We start from the raw sequence: 16,734 nt of genomic DNA, 5'->3' as shown, positions 1-16,734 counted from the left end.
AGGGAAAAAACTGGCCCGCAGGCACAGGGATGTCATAGTGTTTCCTGTCCACGCCTCTTCCCCACACCACATCTGCTGCTATGATCACACAAAGAGGACAAAAAAGGAAAAAAAAAATTTTTTGCAGATAAACAACTACATGTTCCAAGTGCAAAGCTATGCATCCGCTGGCCTTTTGATAAACACCTTTCACGATGCTCCCAGTGTTGGGCTAACATTTATTTCAAGCACCATGATGCAATGTTCTATAGAAAAGAAAAACACACCAATGTGCAGTCTCTCCCAGCGAACTCATAACCAGGCTCGGAGCAAGTGATGCCAACACCAGCAACCTGCCATCATTCTAACAGATAGTAGGGAATATACTTTTTCTAAGCTCATCCCACAACTACCATATGCATAAGATAGCTCTGTGATAGTCTATAGGCTATTACAATTTTGGTGTGAATCAATTCCTAATGTCTGTAACCACAGAATCACAGCAGTTGATCAGGAGGCTCTTTGCATAAGCTAAGAACAAATCCACCAAGGTTAGCTGCACAGGATAAGAGCACAGGCTGCAGACACTGCATTTTAATAGGTCATAAGACAAAAGCTTGTCAAACTCAATCAACTGCTCACGCTATGACAAGTCCACCAAGCTGGAGCCGCCACTGATCTCATACTTTCAAATCCTCTTCTCTGTAAGCTTAGGAACTTTGCAGACCACTGGCATAAACACTTAACTCTTGGGGAAACAATTCACTACTACAATTGCATTGGTTGGTTTTTCTGCTATTATAAGTATTAACAGTGATACCAAAGAGTTATGCCAAAGCACAAAACATACTCTAAATACTATAAAGACTATAAGTTAAGTGGTTCTTCTAGTTTAGATAAACATACCCAAATGTTAGCACCATTCCAATAATCAGTTAACAAAAGTAGCTGCAGAGTTTAGAATTATGGGCCTTCTAAACCTGACGTGCGGAGAGCAATCTTTCCCATGCAGAAAAAGCTGGAACTACAACGGAATTACAAACATACCATTTGGAATATTATAAAATCTTTTAAAAAAGGTACTTCTACTCTGAGTATTAAGTTCAAAATTACTAAGATCTCAAGTAACTACTTTAGCTGTTGGTTGCCAGGACATTTTTACTTCCTTGTAGAAAAAACTCCCAAAGTTCAACGATCACAACAGTAATTTGATAGAGTAGCATCCTGCTCTCAAATAAGACTCACACCATCAGAGTACACAAAAATAAATACACAGCACCTCCAGCAACCTACCATCAAAGCTTAAAATTACCTTTCCCGCTTCATTTCTCTGTGATCTGCGTATGATATAAATAAAAGATCCTCCGTATGAGTATCAATACAAATATACTGCAGAAGAGACTACCAATCAGATGTGAGGGTGGGAAGACTGGCTGCCTAGATCATCAGTGTTATCACGGCGGTTACATTTACTCAGCCCCCGCACCTGAGTTGCCAATGATCTGAAGACACAATTCTTCCTGCTGGAGGAGGGAAAAGGAAAAATGAAACTTTCCAAGTAGCATGCAAGCCTGCTGGCCCCAGCACTGCACTTCAGTGGTGTGAGAGCATTCCCCACAGTACCAACAATAAAGAGGGAATTGTGCGATCCTCTGCTAATGTGGCACTGCAAAAGCAGCACCGAGACAAAGTCCTTTTTTTTTTTTTTTTGAAGGAAGATGATTAGATTAGCAAAGAAAAAGCACGTAGATTTTTTTCTAAGTGTGGATGTCACAATCTGGACTACAGGGCAAGTTTTCACATTTCTTCAATATGACGAAAGAATAAATATTCAGTAAGAAAATGTTGATACTGGTCCTTCTTCAATCAATATTCACTTAGGATATACCAACATCAAAATACTATACAATTCTTGACATCTTTAAAGACTACTAAGGCGTAGATTTTTTAAACTGTGGAGTCAAATCTATCTGTAATATAATTTGGTTTAATCAAATAAGGAAAAACTGAAGCATTTTATACATCAGTTAAATGAAATTTGCCATCATTTAATGTGCTGTTACAATTTTTAAAAAAATCTGGAAACTATTAACCTTAAATAACCTTAAGTGTGCTTTAAGAAATAATTAATTTTCACATAATCTATCCTACCATTAAAAACATCAATTGGGAAACATAAAGATATGTATATAAAATTAACCTCATTACTCTCATAGATAAAACCTAAAAAAAAGTAAACAAAACCCTTTATGTTCAAGAAAACGTGACAAAATTCAACACTTTCCTAAAAAAACACAAACAAGTGATCTAAAACAAAACTCTACCCATTAGGAAGTACTGTTCCCATAGGGCTTGGTTCAAGCAGAACAGAGCACAGTCCCTGCCCAAATCGTGCACATATCTGTACACCAGAGCGCACCCTGCACATCCGTACTCTCCAAATTGTCAGTCCCCTGAATGTCCTGTTACAGCTCTCCACAGCAAACTTCTTTCACAAGTAGGGAAAAAAACCACACACACACATTATCATACTGCCTAGCTACACAACAGAAATGTCCTAAAAACCCCCTTCAATCGGATCGCCAGATACGTACGTAGCTAGTAAGCACATCAAGCCAGCTGTCTGTTGTTCCCTGTCATAGGACTACTGCGAAAAGCTGATGGAAATCCAGCATCCAAAAGCTTAATGAGCAAAAAGTGGCCCCACCCAGGCCGGACCCTGCTGGAGAAGGGCATGCTCAGTAGAAAAGCCCTGCTTGGCTCCAAGTCACTTCATTCCTCAGCTGGAAAACTCACATGGCTCGGAGAAAAAAGTCGGCTTCCTGCAGCGTGTGCTATCCACTGGATGAACAACTTATTTCACATAGAAGACTACTTTCAATGACACAAATACAATTTCAATTTTTATAAGACCCCTATCACTAAGAATGTTTCTATTGTTTTAGTTTTTGTACTTATGATTTCTGCTTTGTTTTGGGTCTTCAAATCTCAAATAGGTTCTTATTTGTAATTCATCCTACAGACACCGAAAGTATACCTACACAATGAAGTCAGATCAACTTATAAACCATCATAAACTGGTATATTTTCAGATACAAAAAACTGGAAATGCATAGTCCAGTTTCAATGTATAAAACTGTAACACCTACTTTGATTTATTTTGACTCAACATCTATCACACTATTTATAAGAATGAAGGATCATTTTTAGCTTTCTTGTGTAGGCATGATATAGCTAAAAAGTTGATAAATCCTTGTTTTATACTGCCAATCCTAAATTGGGAAATGACTGGAAACAGGCTAATCCTATATTCATCTGTCAAGGAACACAAATGCAAAAAGCAACAAAGTGAATGCACTGTCACCAAAGAAAAGTTCATCTCAATTCCAAGATTCAGGTCAGTTAAATGAAAAATAACTAATCTTTCCTAACTCCACAGATCGAACATTTATTGCATGTCCACAATTTAAAATCTGGGGGTCTTCCCCACACTGTACCCTCCTAGGATCAACTCAATACTGAGACAGATCTTAGTGTGCATTTCTGAAAATTATTCTGCTACTAAACTGCTCTCATATCAAACAGTCCTTAAGGCACTGAATAATTTAAGAGGACAGGAGAGGGCAGGAAAGGGAAGGAGTGGGGAGGAAGGGGGACAAGTGGGGAGGAGAGTAGAGAAGATGGGAACAGGGAAAGAAGGAAAAGGGATGAGAGAGATAAGAAGAAAGAGGAGGGGGAGAGGAGGAGAGCGGGAAAAGGAGAGCGGAGATGTGGAAAGAGGGGAGAGGGGAAGGGAAAAGGGGGAAGGACAGGAAGGAAAGAGGAAAGGGGAAGGGAGAGGGGGAATGAAGAGAGGGAAGATAAAAGGAGAGAGAAAAGGAAAAAGGGGAAATCTTTCCCAATCACAAAGAAAACATTTCAGACATTTAAGAGGGCACCTGTCAGAGAAAGAAGATTTACTGAAAGACTTGGTGAAAGTATTTTTCAGCAGCAACTCTGAACAGATTAATCTCTGTGAAGAAAAATATGAAACTTTAGCATCTTTTATTTAGTTTAAGTTCTTCCCCACTTCTATATTAAATGCATGTTTTTCAGTTAACACTCTTACTAGAAACATAAACTTGCTAATTGGTCCAAATTTTTTTTCCTCTGAAATGCACTGCTCTGTACAATTCAGAAGTGTGGGAGCTACTGACCTACTAGAACCAGCGGACTTGGCCTACTACTTCCTACCAGCTTTGTAGTCTCCTGCCTTCCTCTTTTACTCCCTACTGCTATGGACTGAATTCACTAACTCCTAAGATGACAGAATGTAAAGATGGAAGCTTTAGGAGACAATAAACTGTAGATGAGGTCACAGCATGAGGCTGTGGTGATGGAATTAATGCAGTGATAAGAAACACAGGGGCTTTTGAACTCTCAGACTGAGCCCCCTAATGCCTTTTACAGGAGGACACAGAAAGAAGTTCATCTACAAACTACAACGAAACTGTGGAAGAAATCAATCACACTGACACTCCTCACTTAAAACATTCAGCCTCCAGAACCATCAGAAAGTAAATTTCTGTATTTATGACACTCAATCTATGGGATTTTTGTTATGGAAGTCTGAACATTTATAACTTTGGGAACCAATGTTACTGTTCTGCTGGATTTAAAATGAAAGATCCTACTCACAAATCATTAACAGAGTCCATAAAAAAGGTTACACGGTTAGAATTCATGAAAGAGGCCCTGCGCCAGGGCCTAGGCACTAAAGTCCTCGCCTTGAATGCCCCGGATCCCATATGGGCATGGGTTCTAATCCCAGCAACCCCACTTCCCATCCAGCTCCCTGCCTGTAGTCTGAGAAAGCAGTCAAGAACATGCCAAAGCCTTGGGTCCCTGCAGCCGCGTGGGAGACCTGGAGGAAGTTTTGGCTCCTGGGTTCAGATCGACACAGCACCAGCCATTGCAGTCACATGGGGAGTGAACCATCGGACATAAGATCTTCCTCTCTGTCTCTCCTCCTCTCTGTATATCTGACTTTCCAATGAGAAAAATAAAATAAAATAAAATGAAGAAAAGAGAGAGAGAGAAGAAGGGGGGGGAAGGAAGAAGGGAGGGAGAGAGGGAAGGAGGGAGGGAGAGAGGGAGGGAGGGAGGGAGAGAGGGAGGGAGGGAGGGAGGAAGGAAGGAAGGAAGGAAGGAAAGAGGGGAGGGGAGGGGAGGGGAGAGAAACATCGAACCCATGGAAGCCAGCACTGCTGGGTACGAGTTAACCATTCACCTCGCCTGTGATCTGCATCCCACAGGAGTGCAAGTTTGACAGTCCCCTAAAATGCCCATGGGAAAGCAGTAGAAGATGATCTAAGTACTTTAGGCCCTGCTACCCACAGGTGAGACCCAGGTACAATTCCAAACTCCTGGCTTCAATTTGGTCTACTCCCAGTCAAGGCCATGAGAGTGGGGGTGCAGTGAACTCATGCTCTGTGTCATTCTACTATTAATACAAATAAAACCATTTACAATAATTATACATAGCTTTTATAATAACAATTTTATAGTTATTATAATAAAACTCTGAGGAAATTAAATTAGTTCCCAAACTCATTTACCCACCACATGTTAGAGCCAAAATTGACAACAATTTGATCTGCCATTACGGCTAACAGACTTACCCATCAAAGCTGTATTATAACATCTTTGCCAATCCAGATAAATACACTCATTCCAGAAACAGATTATTCACAAAGACATACACAAACCAAAGCCAGTGTCATTTAGTCACTGTATGTAAAGTCTTACTGAAAAGGAAGTACAAAAACTAAATAGGTTAACATATCCACAAATCCCTTTATATTATATTATACTTTTTTATAAAAAAGTATTCATATAAATGTATACCTATTACAACTGTCTTAGGGAGGTAAAGCCATGTTTTGGGCTAAAGTGGTGAATACCTTTCCTATTTTTGTATTTGGACTTTACATGTAAGTAAAGTTTTATTTTAAACTCAGTATCATAATTTATAGACTTTTTAAAATTGGCCTATCTACTACTTTACAGACAAAAAATGAACTTGTCTGAAACGTAGAGAAACAATCTTATGGATCAGTCACAGCTCCCAAAATGCACAAGATATTAATTCTGAGAAGAAAACAGTCTCACCTATGTTAAGGAAAAGACGTGAGTAAAACAGAGCTTCGTCTTTGCATCTCCAAACCACTTGAGAAGTGATTATCACCTGCCTTATCAGGAAAAACAGCAGACAACATAATTCCCTGCATAACTAAAATAACATAAAAGGCACTCAGGCAAAAATAGGCTTTTCAAAAAACAATTCCATGGGGAATTCAATCTTCCCATCTACCAATCATAACGTAAGGCCATACTCCTTGAGCAAACATGGAGAAAAGGCTTACAACTGTAAAAACGCTAATGGACTTTCATTGATCTATGTAATTTTGTAACACCCTATGCCTCAAAAAAAAAAAAAAAAAAAAAAGAATTCATGGGCCAGGCATGATAGCCTAGCGGCTGAAGTCCTCACCTTGCATGCACTGGGATCCCATATGGGTGCTGGCTCTAATCCCAGCAGCCCAACTTCCCATCCAGCTCCCTGCTTGTGGCCTGGGAAAGCAGTCGAGGATGGCCCAAAGCCCTGAGACCCTGCACCTGCGTGGGAGACCGCGAAAAAGCTCCTGATTCTTGGCTTCCAGATCAGCTCAGCTCTGGCGTTGCAGTCACCTGGGGAGTGAATCATCGGATGGAGGATCTTCCTCTCTGTCTCTCCTTCTCTCTGTGTATCTGACTTTGCAACAAAGGTAAATCAATCTTTAAAAAAAAAAAAAAAAAAAAAAAGAACTCATGCTTTGGTTCCAAGTTTCAAGTTCTCTCTTGGACAACAATCCATCACAGTAACTTGTCTCTAAATCTACAATAATTCGCACAACAGCACTGAAATGGTAACAATGTGAGATTCAGATGTTCAACTGCATTAAACAGTGATATTTTTTCAAATGTAGTATTAAAAACTATGGCACTAGTGTACACAAATAATTCCAGGGCTAAGAAAGAAATTATAAGTACAGTCCCCTTTAAAATAGTAGAGAAGAACCTTAAATACCTAGAAATTAAACCAACCAAATATGTGTAAGACCTCTATGATGAAAACTATAAAACATCAAAAAAATTTTTGAAAAGTAGAGCTACTTACGTTATTCCTGCATTGGCAGGATTAACATCAACAAAATGTTCAAATTACCAAAAGTAATATACAGATTGAGTGCAATCCCAATCATAATGTCAACAACATTCTTCTCAGAAAGAGCCTTTTTCTCAGAAAGAGAAGATACAGAAGTTCATCTGGAAACACAAGAGACCAAGAATAGACAAAGCTATCCTGAAGAATAAATATCAAGCTAAAGGAATCACAATTCCAGACCTCAAGATATACTACAGAGCAGTGGCCATCAAAACAGTCTGGTACTACTACAGACACAGGGAAGATCAATGGAGCAGAACAGAAACACCAGAAGAGGTCCCACACGTGTATAGCTAACTAATCTTTGACAAGAAAACTGAAAACAATCCACAGAAAAAGCCTGCTTTCTCTAACAAATGCTCTTGGAACAACTTGATAGCAGTCTACAGAGGTAATAAGCAGGACCCACACCTGTCACATTATACAAAAATCAGCTCTAAATGGACTAAGGACCTAAATCTACACCCCAAAACCAACAAACTATTAAAGCAAAACATAGGAAGCACTCTCCCAGATACAGGAATAGCGAAAGACTATATAGAAAAGACACCAAAAGCATAGGCAGTCAAAGACAAAATAAATGGGACTACATCAAACTAAAAAGCTTTTGTACAGCAAAGGAAACAACTGACAAAGTGAAGAAGCAACCAATGGAATGAGAGAAAATCTTTGTACACTACACAACTGGTAGGGGACTAATACCTAGGATTTACAAAGAGCTTCAGAAACCCACGGACAGTTAAAAAAAAAAAAACTCGAAAGAAATAGCCAAAGGAAATGAACAGAAATTTTTCAAAAGAACAAATACTAATAGCTAAGAGACATATGAAAAGATGCTCAGACTCCCTGACCATCAGGGAGATACAAAGCAAAACCACATCGAAGTTTCCCATAACTCCAGTGAGGATGGCCTATAATCAGAACTGTACTAACAAAACCTGCTGGCGTGGATGTGGGGAGAAACCTACACTGCTGGTGGGAATGTAGGCTAGTACAACCACTAAGGAAATCAGTATGAAGAGTGCTTAGAGAACTCCAAATAAATGTGCCATATGACCCAGCTATCATACTCCCATGAATATACCCAAAGAAAGTGAAAACTGCATATGAGAAAGGAATCTGTAATCCTACATCTAGAACAGCACAATCTGCAATAGCAAAAACATGGAAACAACCCACATGTCCGTCCAAAGATGAATGGTTAAAGAAATTGTGGTACCTCTACTCCACGGACTATTACTCAGCCATTAAAAAGGACAAGATTATACCATTTGCTACTAGATGGTCCAAACTAGAGACCATTATTATAGGTGAAATGAGTCGATCCCAATAGTACAAATACCATATATTCTCTCTGATATAAGGCAGCCTTCAGGCAAATTTTAAGATCAATATCCCTTCCCATACTGTTTTTACTGCAACCCATGGGTTTTGACATTTTTGTTTTTAATTTTCATTTCTTCCAAATAGTTTTTTCTCTTACCAAATTCTTCACTGACTCACAGGTCACACAGTACTATCATTTTATCAAAAAAGCTTTTGTGTTTTCATTTCTTCATTGATATTGATACATTAGTAATTCAGTAGCATGGTGTTTAACTCCATGGTCCTGTAAATTTTTTGTTTTAACTTCATTCCTGCTGTTGACTTTGTTTCCTGGCTTATCATTTAAGGAAACAGATAGTGCCGGTGTAATAGACTGTCATGTCCAGATGTGAAGATACAATGCAGTATGCATCTCTACATTCAAATCAAAGATGGACTCCTAATGCAACTGTTGGATATATCTTGAGAATAGGATCCTGCACTGCATTGCATTATCTGTACCAGCAATGTCAGGACACACTCAAATAACAGAGTGATGGATTATGACAGCTTATCAAGGACTGTACTATTTCGATAATACAGGGAAAATCAGTCAGGGAAGGTAGGAATTTGGAAAGAGTAGGGAAATCCCAGACCCTATGGAATTATGTCACAAAATTCAAAATTTTTAAAAAGTGAAAATAAAACAGTGAATGAAAGATTGTTCTCTCAACATGGCTTTAAAATTTTTTAAAGTTTATATGAAAAGAGATATTTTAATTTCATTTATGTCTTATGTTAAGAAAATGTGCTGAATTCTTCTCTTGCATAAATCACAATGTCACATGTGCCAATCACTGTAAGAGAGGTACAGGAAGGGCACAGAAGAACAGGAAGCTCCTTTGGGAATTCCAGGAATACATCATGGTGTTCTAATGTCAATTATTTTTTCTCTAACCTTTTTTACATGAAATTTTATTATTATATGTTCAATGTGAAAAACAAACACAGAAATCTTCCATCTACTGATTCATTTGCTAAATACCTATTAGCAGTCAAGCTTTGTCCAGGTAGTAAACCAGAAGACTAGAACTCAACCCAAGTTTCCTACGTGGGCATCAGGGAGCCAAGTTCTTGAGCCATCATCTGTTGCCTCGCAGGGTGAGGGTAAGCACAAAGTTGGGATCGGAACGTAGCTAGTGCTCAAGCTCAAACATTCGGATGTTAGTTATCAGTGTTCCCAGCAGCATCTTAACCACTGCACCATCAAATACCAGTCTCCTTCTCTGGTTTTCAATGAACACAAACTACTGCGAAGAAATAATAATGCCTACTTTGCCTTGGGAGCTGAAGAAATACAATAAGATCACCCACCACAAGTCCACTGTACACAAAACAGAAGCAAAGATCTTTTTTTTTTTTTTTAAAGATTTTATTATTATTGGAAAGCCGGATATACAGAGAGGAGGAGAGACAGAGAGGAAGATCTTCCATCCGATGTTTCACTCCCCAAGTGAGCCGCAACGGGCCGGTACGCGCCAATCCGATGCCGGGAACCAGGAACCTCTTCCGGGTCTCCCACGTGGGTGCAGGGTCCCAAAGCTTTGGGCCGTCCTCGACTGCTTTCCCAGGCCACAAGCAGGGAGCTGGATGGGAAGTGGAGCTGCCGGGATTAGAACCGGCGCCCATATGGGATCCCGGGGCTTTCAAGGTGAGGACTTTTAGCCGCTAGGCCATGCCGCCGGGCCCAAGAAGCAAAGATCTTAATAAACTTACACAACACCCTGCCAAAGACTAAACAAAATGACTGACAGTAGTTTTGAAGTAAAACTAGCCTCACTGTTCACACCTCCAGAAATCTGAAGCCTGAAATCTTGTTTATTCATTCAGGCTAAACAGAAAATCAGTGATGGGACCAGCACCATGGCCTAGCGGCTACAAGTCCTCGCCTTGAACGACCCGGGATCCCACATGGGTGCCGGTTCTAATCCCGGCAACTCCACTTTTCCATCCAGCTCCCTGCCTTTGGCCTGGGAAGGCAGTCGAGGATGGCCCAAAGCCTTGGGACCCTGCACCTGCGTGGGAGACCCAGAAGAGGTTCCTGGTTCCCGGCATTGGATTGGCACAGCACCGGTCATTGCGTTCACTTGGGAAGTGTATCATCGGACGGAAGATCTTCCTCTTTGTCTCTCCTCCTCTCTGTATATCTGACTTTCCAAGAAAAATAAATAAATCTTAAAAAACAAAAAGAAAATCAGTGACAGATCTGACCACACTAAATCTCAGATTCCGGCAATAACCCAAATGAACCCCGTCATTGCTGTCCAGGGGCTAGAAGAAATAAAAATCCCAAGACTAAGAATCCAGCAGATGTGAAAGGTCACCAGCTCTGTTCCAAGCTCTATACCAAAGGAAAACCTACAGCCTTCCCACCACTCAAAATCTATCATATTTAACTTTATTTTTAAAAATCAAACATTTAATGTAATCTATATTTATTTTTTCTATCAATTTGTACAAAAACTATTGCTTCATCTTAACCCACCTTTCTTAATTTCTTTTCTTTCTTCCCTCCTTTCTTTTAAAATAGCTTCCTCCTTATTCCACGTAGCCCTACTCTTAGCCGTTTAAATATCAAACATGGAGCAAACAGAGAGATATAATGGGGTGTGTAATAAACAGTGCCTACTTACACATGCTGGGCACCCAACCAGAGCCCTCTCCTCACTTTATACCTACACACTGCCTTTCTTCTGCCTAATGTACACAATTTGCAACTGTACCAAAAAATATCTTTAAAAAAGTGTATTTCAAGTCCTTCATAATCTTATTAGCTCTCCCCACTTGAAAGTGAAGCCATACCCACTTTTTTCTGTAGCTTCACTTTTAAAACGACTCTCCAAACCTGAATGATGAAGCAAAACCCTAATGACGGTATAATATGTTCTTAAGCCACAACCCAACACACTCAAACGAAAATATCCAACATCAAAACAGCATACTCACCATTGCATCTGCCTATGCTACACCTCTGGGTTAGGCTAAGATCCATTCATTCCACGAAAAACTGCTGTTTCTTGTTAATAGTCACTAAGGACTCACATCTGTGTAAAAGTAGCTCCAGCAGTGTGAGAGAATGGTCAATAAGCAAGTAGGCTACAAAGAGAAGGAGAGGTATAATGTAGGCATAAACCATTTAACAGTAACTGACTTGATGAGGAAAGAATGCCTCCCAACATGACATATGAGCTGACCTTAAAGGATAAGAAGGAGCTTACTGGGCAGATTATAAATGGGTAAAAGAAGCCCTAGCGTGAGAACAATAAGTCAAGGGCAGAATCACAAAAGATAAACGTGTTGTCCAGAACAGGGAGGATATCAACTGCCTGGGGAGTGGCAGAGATAGGACAAAAGAAGTTGCAGCCTCAGAATGCATAACCAGTATGCTAAGCTCAGAAGTTCTCATTCCATGATGACTGCTCTGCATTTCTGGAGGATGACTTTTACAGGCTCCTGAGAACAAACGATACAATGAAAGGAACAGTCAGGGCGCTGTATTCTGATCCTGGAGCCTAAGGCAGAGGCAATAAAGATGCAAACGAAAGATGGAGCCAATAAGGATCTAGTCGGTAAAATGGACAGAACTTGATCAAAACTGAAATGTAATAACATTACAAAACAGGCAGATAAGAATCAGCATTAGAAAACTAAGAAGGTATCAGCAAGAAAGAGTCAAGGAGGGAGGATGAGCCGACAGTGGCAAGGAGTCCAAGGTACTCACGGGAGTTAAACAGTGGCACAAGACTGCCACCATTTCACAGAGAAAGTCTGGTGCTATACTGAATAATTTTAAAATATGTTATACTGAATAATTTTCAACATGAGACAGCATTGGTGTTTTAAATCTTTCCATGTTTGTTTAGAATTTCAAGTTTATAAACTTGATAACTTTATAAACTTCATTTATACATCGGTATTTCTGTGAGTTCTTCAAAAAAAAGTTCATGAAAAATGTATATTCTGAAGGATTGTCTTGCACCAAAATAAACTTTTTTCTATTTTCCACAAACATGTTGAAGCATCCTTGCATTAAACACCCAAGATGAAAATAGTCAAATGAGTACCAATCTTCTTGTCAGAACTGAGGCATAAAAGAAGTAAGGAATTAAGTCACTGAAACGGCAAAGTGTGGGGGAAATGAGGTTTACTGTCTTCATCATACTTGGTGCCAGGGACTTGACTGAATTTATTCTGTGAGTTACAATAACTACAATTGCAATGCCTATTCTCAAACTGTGAAGCCTGTGTCTCAATAAAATGTCACTTGAAAAGACAAGCTAATGAAGCCCACCATCATCACTAGAACCCCTTAAGAACATGCTAACGGCTATAAAACAGAACTCCTTTTTATGGAGATGAACGCATTCCAGGGTGGGCCTTTAAGACATTCTGACAGAATACACAAATACTATCTCTGGACCAAAACCAAAAAGGCACAGCTGCAAGACATCTTCCACTGAAGTTCTGACTCAATACAGTCCCTCCTGCGAGCTAGTCTGTAAGAGCCTGGAACAGACCCATCTTTCCCTACAAACTATTTAGTGCAACTCTCTCCTGATCCAAAGTGCAGCTTTATTTAAAAAAAAAAAAAAAAGTACCTTTTAATTTGTAAATAAAATTGGGAAAAAAAAGGCATCCACATATGGTGTGTGTGTGCATATATATATATATATATATATATATATATATAAATTTCATTAACAAAAATTCCCAAATGAACCAAAACTATATTAAAACATGGTGATCAGTATTTTAAAATTGCAATTCATCACCATGGTAAACAAGAAGTTTGTACTTGCCATGGCAGAATCTGTTTTCAAGTGTCTAAGAAACAACAGTGATGCCCAAAATGCAGCTGATGGGAATTCTTGAAACTACTTACTTATCTTTAATTTTAATTTATTTACACCTCTGAAATCTGAACATCTGTGACAACTGAAATTTTTTAAATTGATGAATTAAATTATAACTAATCCCCAAACAATAAAAAGCAATTCAAGTAACCAAATCAATTCTTTATTTTATGATGTTCTTGCAACTGCAGTTTCGACTACATTTCTATAGCAACAACAACAAATATTCTTACACAAATACTGTTCTTTCTGCAGCCAAGATGGAAACTAATAACTTCTTCCCTAGCATATTTCTATTTGGCTTCTAACAAAAAAATTAACCTTCCGAAATTTCATTTCATAACTTCAAACCCTAAAACTTAAATATGTAAAACAGTTGTAAAAAATCACAGATGACAGATACTCTCAAATCTTTAGAAGGAATTAATAGCAGAGGAGGAATAATTCTAGTGTTTCATTTACAACAATACATTATGAATAACAACAAAAAGAAAACAGGCGGAAATTAACAATCATCAACAAATGATTTACTTGGAATGTTAACTAAATTCTAGAGAAACAGAATAGCAAAAATTCTCTGCCAAAAGTAAAATGAAGAATTCAATCTTCCACACCCAAAAGATAGGCAAATCTTCCTGTTTCAGACATACTTCCAAAATTGCTCTTTTTGCTGCTTTTATTTTAAAGCAAACAAAATATTTTACTAATAAGCAGAAATGTCTGTGCTGTGGGCAAGCTCTTTATAGAACGCTTTATAAGCATCCTTATTTATACATCAAAATACCTATTAACCACAGGTATTATCAATTTCATTACATACTCAATAACATCAGACACAGAAAAATCAAATAAGTTCCCTTTATAAAAATGGAATACAAGATTGTATAGTGGCTAACAATTAGTCTTAGAGTTAGAGAGACACATGAGTTTGAAACCTGGCTAAAGCCCTGACAACCATGTATGAGGCAGATACCAAATTTCATTCCAATTCTATTTTCTGTTAGGGATGTTATAGACATTCTAACAGGATACTTAAATAATCTCCCACTTACAACTTAATAAAATCCAGAAAACCACCCTTAACATAAATTTTCAGCTACCCACATCTCATTATCTGTTCATGGACTTTACTATACACACTAGGACTTTATTCTAATATAATAATGGTTCCTAAATTGTTTTAAGAAGGAGCTAACTGTAAATGTATCCCAAAACACAAGCATTAACACCTACAGTATTGCAGACACCTACACCAGCTTTCACAAAACAGTTTTGAATCCAAATATTTCATTCCACTATCTCCTCAGGTAAACTAACATATTCCAAATTTACATAACAGTTACCAGATTCCAAAATTTGGAACCACAAGATCACTAAAGGCTACAGTGCTATGAAGAAGCAATTTGCACAAACTTTGAAACAAAGGTTGGAATAACACTGTTAGGAAAGAGGGATGGAATGCTTAAGAGGGAATAAAGAAAAAAAGAAATAGCATAAACACCATATTGTGGGAGACCAGCACACTGCGGTTGGAAGATGTGGATGAGAGGTGGGAAACAGAGAAGCAAGTCAAACACTCCTGAACAATCAGAACTCTGTATAAAGATGAGTTTGATGGAATATTAAAATAGGATACCAACAAGACTGAGGGCTTTGAAAGACAAGCTAAGGGCCCGGCGGCGTGGCCTAGCGGCTAAAGTCCTCGCCTTGAAAGCCCCGGGATCCCATATGGGCACTGGTTCTAATCCCGGCAGCTCCACTTCCCATCCAGCTCCCCGCTTGTGGCCTGGGAAAGCAGTTGAGGACGGCCCAATGTATTGGGACCCTGCACCCGCGTGGGAGACCCGGAAGAGGTTCCAGGTTCCCGGCTTCAGATCGGCGCACACTGGCCCGTTGTGGCTCACTTGGGGAGTGAATCATTGGATGGAAGATCTTCCTCTCTGTCTCTCCTCCTCTGTGTATATCTGGCTGTAATAAAATGAATAAATCTTTGAAAAAAAAAAAAGAAAGACAAGCTAAGGAGCTTGGGCTGGAGAATTTAATGACTGAGGTGATAACAGCTTCACTGAGACAGCACACAATTTGCTAAACATAGGTGAACTCTCACAGTGTGGGTTTTTTTTTTTAATAGTTTTGCAACCATTGCTACAGCTTTTAACCATATTTTCACCCCAAAAAGAAACCCCAAACACAAATATAACTCATTTTATGATGCCTGATGCCAAACTGGAGCAAAGATAACAAGAGTCAACATTCCTTTAAATATACATGCAAAAATATTGGTAAACCAAATTCAGCAGAATAATAATAAGCTCTTTTGCCAGGACCAAGTGATATTTATTCCAAGAATACAAGGGAGGTTCAACAAAGGAAAACTGACCATATAGCAAGTCTCAATAGAAAACAAAAGATGGGGGGGAAGCACAGACCATCTCCTATACCCTGAAAACGTATTTGACAAAATTCAACGTTGCTTCATAATTAAAAAAAAAAAAAAAAACTACCTCTGACTTTGTAATTGATGTCAAAGATGAAAGGCTTTCTGCCTAATATCAGGAACAAGATCTATTCAATTCTGTAGTGAAAATTCAAGCCAGAGCAATTAGACAAGAAAAATAAACAAAAGAATCAAAATTTTTTTTTAAAATCTAATAGGAAAGAAACAATCTCTATTTGCGATGACAATCTTATCTAAGCACATTTCAAAGGGTTCATGAGAAGATAAAATTAAAGGGTATATTTCAATGCAAAAATTTGAAACTTATTTGTAGTTTGCTCACAATATCATTTTTCAAGAGCTTTTAAAGAACTCCCCTCACATGTATGGATTTCAAAATTCACACCAAAATAAACTTACCTTTTAATTCCACTCTACATAAACTGAAATATTCTCTCATGTAGAAATCCCGGGCCCGGCGGCGTGGCCTACCGGCTAAAGTCCTTGTCTTGAAAGCCCCGGGATCCCATATGGGCGCCGGTTCTAATCCCGGCAGCTCCCACTTCCCATCCAGCTCCCTCCTTGTGGCCTGGGAAAGCAGTCGAGGACGGCCCAATGCATTGGGACCCTGCACCCGCGTGGGAGACCTGGAAGACATTCCAGGTTCCCGGCTTCAGATCGGCACGCATAGGCCCATTGCGGCTCACTTGGGGAATGAATCTTCGGATGGAAGATCTTCCTCTCTGTCTCTCCTCCTCTGTGTATATCTGGCGGTAATAAAATGAATAAATCTTTAAGAAAAAAAAAAAAGAAAAGAAATCCCAAAGAATTCAGACAGGAAAGAATAATAAACT

The 16,734-nt window shown here is 39.0% G+C and overlaps 1 protein-coding gene across 15 annotated transcripts in view; it reads right to left on the bottom strand.

Annotated features, from left to right (window-relative positions):
* The window catches only part of EPB41L2 (erythrocyte membrane protein band 4.1 like 2), a 214,528-nt gene that overhangs the window by 113,773 nt on the left and 84,021 nt on the right, over positions 1-16,734 (bottom strand). For 9 of the 15 annotated variants that reach the window (XM_058674657.1, XM_058674542.1, XM_058674710.1 and 6 more), the window contains exon 1: positions 11,537-11,690. The exons of 2 other annotated variants lie outside the window; for them this stretch is intronic. The gene's annotated coding sequence lies outside the window, so the exon portion shown is untranslated. Of the gene's footprint in view, positions 1-2,573; positions 2,701-11,536; positions 11,692-16,734 lie in introns of those variants that run through there. 4 more of the 15 variants (XM_058674332.1, XM_058674593.1, XM_058674769.1 and 1 more) reach the window with 2 other exon arrangements.

Source organism: Ochotona princeps, chromosome 1 (assembly GCF_030435755.1).
Source record: "Ochotona princeps isolate mOchPri1 chromosome 1, mOchPri1.hap1, whole genome shotgun sequence".
Classification (NCBI taxonomy): domain Eukaryota; kingdom Metazoa; phylum Chordata; class Mammalia; order Lagomorpha; family Ochotonidae; genus Ochotona; species Ochotona princeps.
Note: the sequence above shows the minus strand (reverse complement) of the source record. Positions and strands in the feature narration are given on the sequence as shown.